Consider the following 15,332-nt stretch of genomic DNA (forward strand, 5'->3'; position numbering starts at 1 on the left):
CTATCCCAGCGTCCACTTCTCCTGCTCCCCCACCCAGGTGTCCCACATACGCTCACCTTAAATATGGACCCCAGAAGTGCCCCTCTAGTGGAACAGAGAATCTCTAGCCATGCTGTTTGTGTTGCGATCCTTGCCCTGGCACCATGGTCTGAAGAAAGTTTCCTATAACCACTCTGGGTCTCTTCTTATATAGGAGAGGCAATAATCATCTCTAACTCACAGGATTTTTGTAAGCACCAAGCGAGATCACATGTGGCAAATCCTTGGAACGATGCCCATCACTTGTGCTTTGAAAGTATCAGCTATTATTGCTGTTTCATTGTTTTGATAGGGGAGGTTCTCCTCAGCTTATTCTCACCTGCCTTCTGTTCTCAGGAGGTCCTTGTGGCTCCTTCTTGTTTTCTGGTGCTGTACTGGCTTTATTGTTCCTAGAAAATGTCTTCTCTGTCATGCCGAGGGCCATGAGGAGGGAGATGCTTGCCCTTGGGCTCCGGCCCTCCCACTGCTTGTTCTCTCCCTGTGAACATGTGTGTTGTTATTATCTGTAACCGATACATGGAGGTATACAGTGTCACATGCATCAGCTCACGTCACCAGCCTGGCCCAGGGCAGGACTTGCCACTCGGTCTGAGTCACCCAATGCTACTGGGCCATGGGCAGGACTAGGTGATAAGTTCCTTTTTCAGCCTCCTCGGGCCGGCTTGAGGCTGCCTTAATGAATGTAATGGGTCCTCTGTTTCCTTTGTCAAAAGGAATGTTAATTATTTTCAGCAGTCTAATTATGTGGCTAATGAGAGGCTGACTGAGATAACATTGCCTTTAATTACTCTTGCCTAACTGCTGTTTGGAGCCATAATTTGAGCGTGTTGCAAGGCTGGGGTGCTTGCTCAGTAGATGGAGCTGTCCAGCAAGAGGCCAAGGGAGGGGCCGGGATTGCTGAGTTCATGGCTCTTGATGAAGGTGCCTGAGGTGGCTGGGGTCGGCTTTGCCAAGTGTGTGCCGTCACTTAAGGAAAACGGGCCAGATGGTATCAGGTGGAGAGCAGACAGCGCATTCACGATTCCACAGATGAACCAACCATCAATCTTTAGTCCAAACCCGCCACCCCAGTCTACCTGCCCTACAGGCTGCTCTTGGCCGAAGTTCCTCATCCTTGGAGGACACACCCCCGGCCTTCCACCCAGGTTGATGGATGAATATATCAAGTGCTGTCTAGAACAAGGGGATGCAGAGATAAGGAACTTGTGGGCTGGAGAGCTTCCTAAAATAAATTTGCATTGCATCCTTTCCCTCTTTACCCAGGAGAAATGTCACGTGCTCTGCCTACCTTCTGACCCCTATTGCTATCACAGATTTATTTTCCATGCTGTGGTTATGGTATGGTCCCTTTCAGACCTTGCTTGGCAGGCCCTTGGGAGGTGGCTCTTTTGGGCCTACAGGTGGTCTCCAGTAGCTCATACAAGATTGACATCCATGAGGAACTGTTGTCAACTATAAATGGCCCATTGCTATAAGCAGACTTCCATCTTTCATTAGTGGTGTGTATGTGTGTGTGTGGGGGGGGTAGGTACTGGTAGGGATAATTTTTTAGCCGTAGACTTCAGTGAGCCTTCTAACCTCTTTGAAGTTCATCCTCCTAAATCACTGGGGCCTATGTGTGTCTCATAGACTTGTGTAGAGTAGATGGGATGGCCCGTCAGAAGCTGTTTGGCATGGAAGAGGAGCAATAAATGATTTTCAACACTCAAAGCAATACCAGTAGCCTGAGCTATAGCCAGAGACCAAGGGCTGCCCTCATTCATCAATAGCCATGGCTGTTGTCTGGTCCCTTGAAATCACTCTTCAGAGCTGGGCGGTGGTGGCAGCACTCAGGAGGCAGAGGCAAGTGGATCTCTATGATTTCGAGGCCAGCCTGATTTACAGAGTGAGTTCCAGGACAGCCAGGGCTACACAGAGAAGCCCTGTCTCTGCAGACAGTAGCTCATGACTTCTGTGAATGGTTAGCTTTCCCGCGTTTCAAATGGTAGCTTTGGCCGCCTAGACCTGTTTCTGGAGAATTCAGACACATGTTCAAAAGGCCAAGAATCCCGGAGCCAAGGGAATGGAACTCGATGTTAGCAAATCTGGAGCAGGGCTCTAAAGTGCCATTTCCTGTGTCGCGGAAATAGTCCACGTCGGCAATAGTCCACGTCGGCAATAGTCCACGTCGGCTGTCCAGTGTGGCAGACAAGGACCACATATGGCTTTGAAACCTTGCGATGTGTCTAGTTCATCCAAGAGCTCAGTTTTTCAATTTCATTTTTATTATTTATTTTTATTTTATTTATTAACACTTAATCTCCTGTGTGTAGTGACTATTCAATTGGGCAGTCTATTTTTGGAATTTTTAGAAATTTTTAGAATTTTTGTGTACTACGGGTTCTTGACTCACACCTTATCTTATAACACCCACGGGTGCTGTTTCCAGGGGATGGTCAAGGTTTGCTAGGCTAGTTTTCTTCTCTACCAGTTGAAGCCCAGACAGTGGCCAGAAGGGAGATATGGAATGTCTGAAGTGACGGCTCTCCTGCTCAAATTGACTCACCATATTTGAGGCCTGACCTCTCTTCTGTTCTCCATGTTTCCCTTTCTGGCCGCTGTTGGAGCAGTACAGGCGGATGTGTGGATGTGCGAGCCTCGTGCCTGTCTTAGGATTTTCCTGATGGACACTGACGGAAAACTCATCCTATTAACTTAGATAAAAAGGAATATTCAATAGCTGGGCGGTGATGTCGCACGCCTTTAATCCCAGCACTTGGGAGACAGAGGCAGGTAGATCTCAGTTAGTTTGAGGTCAGCTTGGTCTGTCCACAAAGCAAGTTCAAGGGCTACCAGGACTACACAGAGAAATTCTGTCTTGGGGTGGAGGTGGGGCGGGCAGCAAGAACGTTTTCATTAAAGTGAGCTATTAGTTTCGATTTAGTGTCGCCGGGCACGGTAAGGCTCTTCCGGTCACAGGCAGATGTAGGCCAGCAGTCAAAGTGTTACATTTTTACCCTCACTTATTAAACCTGTCCTTAGTTAAACGGTGGCTGACAAGGAACCAGTGCCTGCCTGCAAGGGGCGTTTGTAGCTGGTGGACCACTGCTTGGCAGGCGGGTTTTGCTTGGCTGAACTGGCACTGTCCAGCACACTGGTCACCTTGTAACAAGGGGTGGGAATTGTCTAGGGTGAGGAGGCAAGAGCATTGTGTGAATCACACCTCATACAATGCTGGCCTACAGTGAGCTTGGATAATATGGATTCTTGGCCCAGACAGAAATCTCTGGGATGGCTTCGTGATGGAGGCAGGGCCCGGCACCACACTGCTAGGCCAGCCTAGCTGTGGTTTTTAAACAAAACAAAACAAAACAAAACGACCTCTACTTTCTGAGGGGGCCCTGTTGCTCCTGAAGACCTGAGGTACATATACTCTAAGACCTCGACAGTGATGGGGGTGGGGCAGAGTCCTGAGCCCTCCGTAGGGTTGGGAGCTCGCTATTTTTTCTCTTATGACTGACAGGAGGTGGCTTGCTAGTGTCATGTGATGGGGCTTCTAGAGCCCCTGGCTGTGACCTGATGGGATCCGCATGGGGTGGGGGGGGATTATGGGTGAAGGGAGGCTAAGGAGTTGCTTTTACTGTGACACATGCCTAGCTCTGGGACAGCAGCCAGGCGGCTAATTAGAAAGCCAGCAGCTGTCCAGCTTTCCAGACAGCAGGCAAGAGCCACCAGGTGCCAGTGAGGATCGTGGGAGGGAAGGGGAAGAGGTTGTGTGGGGGTGGTCAAAGCCCACATCCCCAGGTGTACTAGTTGGGCAATCAGCACTTTGCTTAGCGAGGGAGACCGGGAGGGGCTTGCTGAGGTAGAAAGGATTAGATGAGGAGGAACCAGAGAGGACAGAAAGGTGACAAGACAAAGAGTCCTCAAGTTAAAGAGAAGATGGGGGTGAGAGGAGGAGCAGGCAGGGACATCCAGAGCCCAAGTCCAGAGCAAGGAGCCAAGCGGAAGGCCAAAGCCAAGTGCATCGTGGGGGCAGCTGCCATCTCTATGTGTTCACCTCCCATTCACTTCCCTGGGGATAACGATACACTGTCCATCCCATAGGGTAATTGGGCTCCAGTTGGGTTTGTAGCTTTGGGTGGTTACTCAGTTGGGAATCTGCCGAATCCTTAGTGTTTAGGGCTGGTCTCACTATAGAAATAAGCTAACACAGTCGAATGAGCCGCTTTGGTTACACTTGTTTTCACTAATGAAATGTTTGGGGTGGAGCCTTACTTAGGACGGAGCCAATCACCAAAACACCTCATGATAAAGAGCTTAGGGGTGGACCTTCTAGTCCTAGCCGTCAACCTCTCAGAGTATAAAAACTCTTGACAATCACATCAACATTGCTGTGTTCCCAGTTGCTCAGAGGGTGGCAGGAGTGCAAACTCCACCACCTTTACCTTGCTCTGCTTATTTCTCCATCCATTTGCCCAGGTCAAGGTATGTGTTTCTGTGAATTCTACGAAAATTCAGAGCAAATGAATCAGGTGGAATCGGGGGCCTGGAAATAATGGTTTGTCGTCATTGGTCAGAAGTGTTGGTGAAAACCTGCTTGTGACTGGCATCTGAGGTGAGGCAGCCATATAGGACCGAGCCCTGAAATCTGTGGGATCTGGCATCATGTCGGTGTAATGTGAGGGTTAAAATAAACTGTTAGGATAAGTAGTGGGTATCTGCAGAGGAATCTCTCTCTCTCTCTCTCTCTCTCTCTCTCTCTCTCTCTCTCTCTCTCTCTCTCTCTCTGTGTGTGTGTGTGTGTGTGTGTGTGTGTGTGTGTGTGTAGGGAATCCCCCAGAACTGGTTAGAGAAGTACTCCATATTGATTGTGAGAGCGGTTTTGTTTGTTTTGGTGAATCATCAATTTTTTTGTAAGTGGGCTTGTGGGCTTGTTGTTTTTTTAGACAAGGTCTTATGTAGAACTTCATAAGTAGTTGAAGAAAGCCTTGAACTCCTGATCCTCCTGCCTCCACCTCCTGAGAGGTGGGATTACAGGCAAATGCCAAGCCCAGTTTGTATAGTTGATCTTTACCTTTTTTTCTCTGAGATTTGGGAATTTCTCAGGGGAAAGGCCTACAAATGAATGGTGTTTTAGACCCCTTTCTGGCTCCCTTTGAAGGTCCCATGGAGATGGAGTAGGCGAGAGGATTTAGGTTCCAGTCGGAGAAGCAGACTGAATCCCACAAGCCCAGCTTACCCTAAATAGTTACAGAGGAGAGAATGGTGCAGGGGACTTTCCTGCCAGCAGCTGCTGGCTAAACCTCTTTGGGAAATGAATCCTCATGAGAACCAACTGCCCGTGTGTACGGTAAAAGCCACAGAATGGGTTTTGTTATCCTCTGTCTCGGACCTACTAGACCTCTGCTTATGTAGGAGCCTGCGGTGTCCCCAGGGATGTCTGCCTGGGACACTGTTCCCAACATGGCTCTCCCTATGTGCTTTCACATAGGTCTGTATTGTCCAGACCCAGGCCACCCACTCCCAGTCTGTGATGATGCCTGGATACAGAAGGAGAGGCGTGCACCCCCTTTGCTCCTCCCATCTGCAAAGACAGCCTTGTAGCACCCTTTTGATGCTGTTTAATGGGAGCGTTCCCTTTCCACGAAGGCGCCCTAGATAGTAGAGACAAACTCCAGGCATTGCTAGCTTTGGTTAATACCAAGCTAGATGACTCCATCACCCAAGAATTCCACTGGATCCTTCTCTAGTCTGCTTATCCAGCCATCCAATAGAAGACCTGCGGTCTCCAGGAATTCACCCTGTGGTAGGGGAAATAAACAGGCGTGAGGCTATTTTCAAAGGGGATGACATGTTTGGGGGAAACATGGTCAGTCTCATGGGAGTGTAATGCCAGGATGACCCAGAGGAAGGCCTCATGGAACAATGCAGTAGGAAGAGTAGGAGGTGACAGGCGGCAGGGGAGGTTTGGAGGGGTGGGGGCTTGAGGCTGAGTAGTGATCCCTGATTCTTCCATCTCCCAGGAACGCCTCAGGTGTACTGATGGAGAAACTGAAAAGAAATTCTTGTATGTGTGCAAAATAACTGGCCATAGGATGGACAGAGTAGATGACACCATGGAAGACCCGAGGAGACATGGTCCTTGAAGATGAAGTTCAGTAGGGAAGCAGCTTGAAGGTGTGGTGCCCAAGGCCTGGGGTTTGAGTCAGAGATGAAGATTTGACCAAATCTCTTAACGTCCTAAGCCTTAGTAGCTGTCCCCACCACCACCTCCCTGCTCCACAGGTGTCCTAAGAGAATCGTACAAGTCGATAAGCTTGAGAAGGTCCAACTCTGCCTGTAGATTTGCTGCCGTGATAGCACTTGGCACGTTCTGACTCGGGCTGTGTGACCCACAAAAGAGCCCTGGAGCTTCTGTGCCCTGGATCCTGCTCCTGAAGGCCGGAGTGTGAGAGGGATCTGGGGACAGCCTGTGCACTTGTGGGAAAAGGTGGGACACCTGTGACCCCTAGCATCTTATCCACCCCCGAGAAAAAGCCAGCAGACCAAGAAACAGGAGGTGTTCAGTCAGAGGGGGCTCCCAAAGAGACCCGTTCTGACCACCCCACAGTGGTGTCATCTGCCCGCTGTGGACTGCTGCAGCACCAGGCTGAAGGAGCAGGATGTGGTTTTTGGTTTCTGTTTCTGTTTTGACATGTGCTGTTGTTGTGGCCTGCCTAGGCCCCAGGAAAGGGGAAGTGCACATGGGTGGGATCGAACTCCCCAGGTCACATGTCACACGGCAAAGGTGGAGGATATGGAACAGGCCTCCTTAGGACCTTTTCCTAAAGGTGATAGGTAGGTGCCAGGGTGACTTTTGCCCCTACCCCAGTTGGGCAGGTTAGGAGAGGGGAGGAAGATGAACAGGTGAGAGAAGGCTGAAGTTCCTGTTTATGGAGGAATTGGGGAGAGGCGGGCAAGGCTGAGCATAGCAGCCCACGCACAGCCACAGCGCAGGCCTTCACTTTCTCTGTGCAGAGGCCTGGGGACCAGGGAAAGAGCAGACGTGGGAACAGGTGTGCTCCTAAGGCAATCTTGGCAGGGCACATTTTAGGCCCCTGCCCTCAAATCTGTCAGCAGTCTGTGGCCTTACAGGTTGTTAGCTCAGGTGACAATGGGAGAGGATTTGCTTCGGCGAGCCTCTGGGCAGGAGGAAGATGCCTGAGCATCAGTACCTCTGTGTTCTACCCATCTGCGGGGGCAACAGTGCCACCTCTCAGCCACCCCCACGTTATTGTCAGCTTTTAAGTGGCCACCTGTGCTGGGCAAAGTCCTGTCTGGGGGGTCTGCATAGACAGCGCTGTATCAAGGGGCATGCGGAGGCAGGACTGGTACCTTCATTTTGGAACAAAATCATTCTGGAGTCTTCATGAAGAAAATGCTCAGGTCTTGCTAGTCTCGATGGCCAAGCCTGTAATTCTGTCTACTGGGAGGCAGGAGGATTGTGTGTATCTTCCTTTATACAGACAATTTTTAAAGATCTGAGGATATAACTCAGTGGTTAAACTCCTGCCTAGCGTATGCCAAATCTTGGGTCCAATCCCCAATATTGTAAAAATGAAAAAAAAATGTCATGGAGATATTAGTGAGAGACTAGAATGTGTGTGGTGAAAGGCCACATGAAGTAGGATTCATATTGGCTATAGCCAGTTCTCACCATAAAGGACATCATTAAAAATGAGATAAGTATTATGGCAGTGGGTTGTAAGGTTTGGGGCTTTTTGTTGCTGTGTTTGTTTCTTGGACATGGTCTCACTACATAGCCCTGGCTGACATCGAACTTGGGGAGTTTCTTCTGCCTACGTCTTCTGAATGCTGGGATTAGAGGGTATACCACCAGGCTCAGCTCAGGTCGGGGGAGGGTACTCAGCACACTTTCTGCTTTCCTCTGTTTACTTGTGTGACAGACTTAATTCTCTAACTGCTAACCCAAATATCCTGTGTTGACTGCCTTCCCTGAGGCTCTTGACTACCCTTGCAAAGAGACATCTCCACTGCATGGCAAGGTGTGCTTTGGAGCTGAGAAGGGAGCTGGGTTCTAAAACGGTATCTCCTTTTAGGTTTCAAAGTGTGCATTCGTTCATGCGTGCCACAAAACGCCCCCAACTGCTAACCCCTCAAGTTGATCACCAGGGAGCCATGCCAGCCTCTGATGTCTGGATGGACCTGTCCTGAGCGGAAAGGAGACAGAAAGGGTCTAGGAAAGGAACCTTGGTAGTGGCTTGCTGAGTACTTGGTGTTAGAGCTACCTCTTGGTTGGCCTGGTGGCTCAGCGCTGGGCGTGGATTAAGCTAATGATGGTCTTCTCTTTCACTCTCAGAGACACCTGGAAGCTGCCAGCCAACCAGCCAAGAATTAGCCGAGCCCTGGGGTGAATGCTCCTCCACATCGCTGAGAATGGCACCAAGGTCTGGTCTGCTACCAAGACAAGGTTAAACCGGGACACAGCTGCGCAGTGATCCTGATGTCTGTTCCTAGCCACACGATCAAGGCTGTGTTAAGTGAGTATGCCCCAGACATGTATGGGATCACTGGCCCTGTCTGTCTTTCCATTTGGCACCTCATCAGTATGGGCACAGGTCGTGGGGGTCAAGTTCTCAGCCTTCTTCCTGTCCAAGGGCTTGTCACACAGCTACAGGGAGGGGAATTCTGAAGTTTCAGGCCATGTCACTGTTGGAGCCATCCTATATTCTCTAAAACTGAGTAAGACCCAGCTTGGCTGTCAGGGATAAAACGAGGCACCCGAGAAAGGGTATCTTCCCATGTCCTTTTTCATCAAGAGGCTCCTAGATGTTTCCATCCAAACAGTGGGGGCTATGCCTTACCTAGAATTCTGAATTCTGTCCCCACAACATGAGTAGTTGATGTATTTGCTCTATTATTAGTATTATTAGATACTAATAAAAGGGACAGGGAGTCAGCAGGGCAACACTTTCAACAGAGGTTCCTTAGTCCAGACAAGCACACATAGGGCGAAAGGCCTTGGCTGCAGAGTTCATCTGGCCTCTATCCCAGGTTCTGCCTCTGGCTTTTCCTTGATGATACTTTAAAGAATGACAACTGGATGCTTTCCTTAGCCCCAGAGGCTGGAAGACCATTGTGTCAGAGCAGACAATACAGTGGTGGGATCAGGGACCAGAAAGAAGGAAGTTCCAATAAAGCAGGGCAGGCAGTTGACACTCTGGCTAACTCAGCACTGAGGTCATCTTGATTGGACAGCCTCTAAAGAGGTCATGGACTGGTCTCTTGGAGTTGACTGGTGTGTGCAGGGAGTGGGAACAGGGCACCTGGGTTGTTTCTCAGCTGGAGGTAGATCTTGACTCTCCTAGCTGAGGTTCAGAACCTATTAGTCTGCTTATGAGTGCAAAGTCAGTGTGCTACTAACAGGCCGTTTGAGGGGGCGTTCTTGAGTCGCTCTGCAGCCAGCAGAGGATGAATGAACCTGGACTTGAGGGGACTGGGAGGAGGAAGATGTTCATGGCGGTCACTGTGGGGATGTAGTCATCTAGATGTGAGACCCACTCATCATATGGCACAGGTTCCCATAGCAAGCTACACCAATAGTCTGAAGACTGTCACACCTTTAATCCAGTAGTTCCACTTCTGGACTTACAAAGAGATCTTTCATGCCGATCATGGGAACACGTGCCTGTAAACCCTCACTTGTAGGGCACACAGGCGGATATCTAGATAGAGGCCAGTCTGGACCATATAGCAAGACCCTGTCTGGGCAGGGGAAGGAAGAAAAGAAAGAGACCAAGAAAGCTATCTAAATATGGGGGAGCATGTCTTTAACTGCGGGGCAGAAGGATCAGTAGTTTGAGTCCAGCCTTGAATCAATGAGACTGTGTTTCAAATACACAAAAATGGTAGAAGGAAGGAAGGAAGGAAGGAAGGAAGAAAGGAAGGAAGGAAGGAAGGAAGGGAGAAGGGGTAGATGGATCTTTTATTATGAAATAGTCTCAGAGAAGAAAATTTCTTTTGTTACAGGCATGAAAGGTATTTCTGTGGTGTTCTCTGTAATAGGGGAAATGGAAAACAATTATTACCTTTGTTGAATGTCTTAGTCGGGTAAATTATAGTTTGCCACTTGGTGGGGTATTATATAGCTATTGTAAGGATGCACACATAGGCTGTAGAACCTGGAAACAATGGTTCAGGTCTCCGTGAAAATGGTAGCTAGCAGACTGTATGCTACAGTGGCTTACAAAGTGCACCTGGGGAAGACTGCAAAGGGGAAGAGATACTGGCTCTGTGGCTTCGCTTTCGTTATGAGTGCTCTTCCTTTCTTCGGTGCCAGGGTTGGCTTCGTTTACAAGAGGCTCATCAGGGTGGCTGCAGAAGGCACCATGAATAGTGACTTTCTCTCAGAGGTTCTCAGGGGTTCTTTTGGTTACTACGTCATTTCTTTCTATAACATTTATTTTAGCTGTGAGACTGTTGCTTTGGTAATTGGAACAAAAAGAGATATTTTTAAATTTTAGAATGAAAACATCTTAAAAGACTCTATTTCCCAAAGAGACGAGAGAAGAAAGGCTGAGCTATACCCATTTGCACCGTGTTTAAGGCCTTGGGTCTATTTGGGCCTAGTTATCCAGCTACCTGTCAATCCACCCATCCATCCATCTACTCACTCATCCACCTCAGACGTTACCAGGCACCATCGCCAGGCATCAGAAAGAAAACCAAGCTTCATCCCCACAGTTTTCACTGCAACTGGAGCAAGGCCATAGACAGTAGCAAACTATTCGACAGTGCTGCAAAGAAAATAAGATGGGATGATTTGAACAATAAAACGTCCACTTTTGCCCAGGGGCTCAGGGAAGGTCTCATCTGAGGGGTGACAGCTGAGTTGAGGCCTGAGTGACAACAGAGAGACAGCCACATGGAGGTCTGAGAAGAGCATCCTAGACAAAGCACGGGATGCCTCCTAGCCCGTGGCCCCCAATCTAGAAGTTCCTCAATTTGCTTCCCAAGCCCAGTGATCTCTGGGCCAGGATAGACTCCATTCCCCTGAACACTACCACCGTCATCCTTCCCATCGGGGATATGCGCAGTGTCTGAATCCTTCCCTAATCTCCTGTGGGATGGCTGTTTCTGACACCCTGGCTGTTGCGGCTCTGGACAGATGGCTCCTCTGGGCATCCTGCACACAGGACACTGCCCTTGGCTGGCATTTCCAGAGCAGGGCTGAGCTGTCTCAGATTTCCATACCAGGGTGGATTGGCAGTTAGGAAAGTCCTAGGTAATGTGTGCCCTGGCAAAGGGTCTTTAAACGGCTCATGACTTGAGCAACCCTGAAGGGCGGCTGCTGCTATAGGCCTGTGAGGGTTAGCGTTGACCTTGGAGTGCTTATGCATGGCTCCTGCCAGAATTTGCTCTGAGAAATAGACCAGGAGCCTGTGATAATGTCTAACACTTAGTTCTGAGCGTGCCGGATGATTCAGTGAGACGTACACATGAATCTTCTTGATACTCCAGATGCCGGCCCGGTATCTAGAGACAGCACCTTGAAAATGTAGTACCTCCAAGGAGCCTGGAGCCAGCCTTTGGAGCTCAGGGTGCTGATTAGGAGGAATGAAGACTCCGGAGCCGGACTTAGGAGGATTTAATTCTTGGTCCAGCCATTTAAAGCTGTAAGAACACAGGCTAATGATTTAGCCTCTTTCTGCCTCTTTTCTCCCCCTTTGTAAAATGAGCTTCAGGATTCCGAGTTAAAACATGAAGAGTGCTGAGAACACCTGGTTTTTGTTATTTGAGAGGTAGGGGGGCTCCCCTCATCAAGACCTTCGGTGTCACTGATCCCAGGGGCCTGTGAAGGGAAAGAAGGGTAGAAGTTGGTGGCATCTGAGCTAGCCACTGGCCACAGGAACTGGCTTCCCTTGGCCCATTCTGTCCCTGAAGCGTGTCTGTTTTCCTTCCTCTACCTTGATGACAAGGGAAGCCCATGGCCATTTCAGATCTGGCAGCAGCTCAGGTGCAGAGTGTCCTCCGCCGCCATTGACTCCTCTGACCCTCAGTCCCAATCCTGCTAGGGACAGAACTCAAGACCTTTGCCCAGAGAGCTCCTGGACGGACTGTGTGGCTCCTCGGAGCATGGAATTGTAGTGATTTGGTGCCTGGGTGTGAGGAGTAAAGCCCAGGCAGAGAATGGGATGCCATTCAAGCCTAGCAAGATGCTCCCCTGGGCAGAAATCCCCAGAGCCATTGTGTTACCGCATCTTTGCTTCCTGAAATAAGATCAGAATTTATGGGAAAACCAAAGGTGGCCATTCCATCTGGCTTTGACTATTTTGCTCTCTTAAGGCTGATTCACCTGTCTCCATTGCCCATTCTGTGTAATGCTAGCCTGTGTTAGAGCTCAGCAGACTCTGAGAGCTTTGGGTGAAGCTTCTAGGGATAGGATGCAAGAAGCCAGCTCCACTTAACAAACCACTTGAGTTCTGATCCTTCTCAGGGATCCTATTCTTTCACCAACAAGCACAAGTAGGGTAAACCACCCACACTTTCCAAATACTTTCCCCATGCTTCCAATCCTGGTCATACTCTCCTCTGTGCCACCCTGATTCCCTTTGGGCTGTCCCGTCTTTATGTCATGGTCCTTAGAAAGGGGGGTGCTTATCACCAGGAGAAGGAGGCCGCCATTCACAGAGCTGCTGCCTCCTGCCGGAGACTTTCTCAGGGCTCTGATTCCAGAGCTGAGCAAGGAGTTATTGAAAGGGGGCAAAAGGGTAAAGGAGGCCAGGAGGAGGGAGGGCAGAACCAGGAGTGGGCCTGGTGGACCCAGTGGAGTGTGGGGATGAGAGGGTGGGAGGAGCCTGTCGTAGACACAAATTCAGGCCCAGCACCTATGGCTATTGGACATGGGAGCTGAGGGTGATGTTTTGAAATGTTCTCAAGTCAGCATCGTGTACCTTTCATCCGAGCACCCCCCACCACACAGAGCTGAATTCCAACCAAAAAGACTCTCGTATTCTTTTGTTTCCACCCTGTCTTCCACCCTCAGCCAGGTCTCTCCTTGCCCACATTCATTCTGTGTGGACCAGCTGTGATCTCCTGCCACCAACCCTCGGTCAAAGTCTGACCTTGCCTAGGTATGCTTGCCCTCCATCTGCCCAAGTGCGTCTTGCTGACCAGAAATGGCACCGTGCCTGGGACTCCCTTTGTTCCCTATTCTGTCCTCCCCCTTTCTTCCCGAACTGGCTCCCTTTGGTCCTAGGTTCCTCTCTTCCTTAGACATGAGATCCTTCCATCCTTCTCCTGCTGATAAAGTTGTGAGGTCCAGTTCTTCCAGGCCACCTGGGAAAGCTAGAGCTGGTGGTTCTCAGGCCATTCTAGAAAGGAGAGATCAGAGACAAGCAGAACAGGATTTAAAGTCAATGTGAAGAAGGGGGAGGATTGGGCTGGGGAAGGAGTGTAGTAGCGGGACACTTGCCTAGCATGTACAGAGTCCTGGGTTTGATCCCCAGCACTACACACGCACACACACACACACACACACACACACACACACACACACACACACCCATTGGCTTGTAAGGAGATCCACACAGTCATATTAAGCTACTTTGGGGGAGACCTCTGAATGGGAAACTCCCCATCCCAGAATCCCCTGCCTGGAGAGGAATCAAGGGCTTGAGTGCAGGGCAAGTGGACAGACCTGAGTTCAAAGGGTCCTGAGTCAGGTTAGGAGGCCCAGTGGTCTTGGAACTGTGTGCCCAGGCCACCAGCCTTAAGCCTGTCAGCCCCTCCTGCGTTTTCCCTGTGGCCCAAGTCTGGTTCTTTCTCAGTTTGTGGAGGAAATTTACAAAACAGTGGAGCTTTGCAAGGCTGTGCTGGGAAGGTTTGCTCTTTCAGTCTATCTCAGTTTCAAGCCTGACCCTCAGGGCTGCCTTTTCCTCTTAATTCAGCTGTGGGCAGCCACAGGGAAGCAGTGACCTCACATCTGCTCTCCCAGGCTAGATGGATGTGTGGGACTATTGTTTCACAGGGTTTCCTGGGTCGGTAGCTCAATGTTGTAAGCCTGCCGAGAGGGGAAGGCTGCCAGCAGGCTGGCTGAGGCAGGGGTGTAGTGACACTGCCTGACGTGGAAGGTGACCCCCTAGGAGCAAGAGAAGCTATGCCGGAAGGGACATGATCTTTGCAGAAATATTCGTGTGTGTGTGTGTGTGTTTTTAAAAGATTTTGTTTTTTTTAATTTTATATATGCAAGTGTTTACCTGCATGTATGTAAGTATGCCATGAACATGAAGTTACTGCAGAGGTCAGAAGAGGACACTGAGATTATAACTTGAGTTATAATCAGTCGGGAACCACCATGTGGATGCTGGGTACTGAACTCTAGCCCTCTGCAAGAACAGCAAACGATCTTAACCTGAGACATTTCTCTAGCCCTTATTTGAAGTGTTTAGTAGTAGCTGGATAACCCATCCTCACAATAACTGGTCGTCATTTCTATTACCCCTGCTTTACTTAAAAGGAAACTGAGGCTGGGTGCAGTGAGGTAGCTTGACAAGGCTCTCAAGGGTTTGGGCTATCAGGCAGGACTCTGGCCCAAATGGTTAAGGATGTAGGGTTCCTGAGCTTGGCCACTATACTGCTCACATCTAAGCTGTAAATTGTATTGAGGATGGCACAGGAGGGAAAAACCTACATCAATTTTACATGATTTCAGGTTCCCTTGGATCCATTTATTTGTCAAGTTTAGAATATGTGGGAAAATATAGTGAAGACTCATATATAATCTCACCCAGAGACAACTTGTGCTGAATGTTTTGTACATATACACGAGAAAACACCTTTGTGAAATCCAATGTTAATCACACAGCTTCATGTCCTGGCATTTTCTCTTCACATTTGTGTGAAATGTTCATCAGATGGTAACTGGTGCTAGCTGTAGATGAATCATAGCAAAGTGAGGGTTAGCTGTTGGGATAGATGAACAAGGTGCATGGGGTGGCACACAGGTCAGTGGACAGCACTGAGCCTTGCACAATGACAGGTTCATGTTCGATGGCAGGCAGGGGTGGGGTTAAGGGGGTGCAAAGGCAGCAAACAGGAAGGGCATCTCGGCAAAGACGGCGATGCTGGCTGGGATCCAGAGGCAGAGCTGGGCCCAGGAGGACTTTGCCAGCTATCTATGAGGGATGCTGATGTTGAAGATCCACTAATGGGCGCTTAATGGGGAGAAACATCAGACTGGCATTTTAGAAAGATCACTCTCTCTGTACACTTTTGCTATGGATTTGAACTGGAAGTAGGCAAGACAAGGC

General features: G+C 49.5%; 1 protein-coding gene across 10 annotated transcripts in view; it reads left to right on the forward strand.

The window, feature by feature from the left end:
- Window positions 1-15,332, forward strand: part of Tmem229b (transmembrane protein 229B) — a 38,136-nt gene that overhangs the window by 17,527 nt on the left and 5,277 nt on the right. For 6 of the 10 annotated variants that reach the window (XM_038337965.1, XM_038337970.1, XM_038337972.1 and 3 more), the window contains one exon: window positions 8,381-8,561. The gene's annotated coding sequence lies outside the window, so the exon portion shown is untranslated. Of the gene's footprint in view, window positions 1-4,500; window positions 4,637-6,044; window positions 6,199-6,235; window positions 6,512-6,621; window positions 6,859-8,380; window positions 8,562-13,078; window positions 13,155-15,332 lie in introns of those variants that run through there. The other 4 variants (XM_038337969.1, XM_038337973.1, XM_038337971.1 and 1 more) reach the window with 4 other exon arrangements.

This window comes from Arvicola amphibius, chromosome 7, assembly GCF_903992535.2.
Source record: "Arvicola amphibius chromosome 7, mArvAmp1.2, whole genome shotgun sequence".
NCBI classification, from domain to species: Eukaryota; Metazoa; Chordata; class Mammalia; order Rodentia; family Cricetidae; genus Arvicola; species Arvicola amphibius.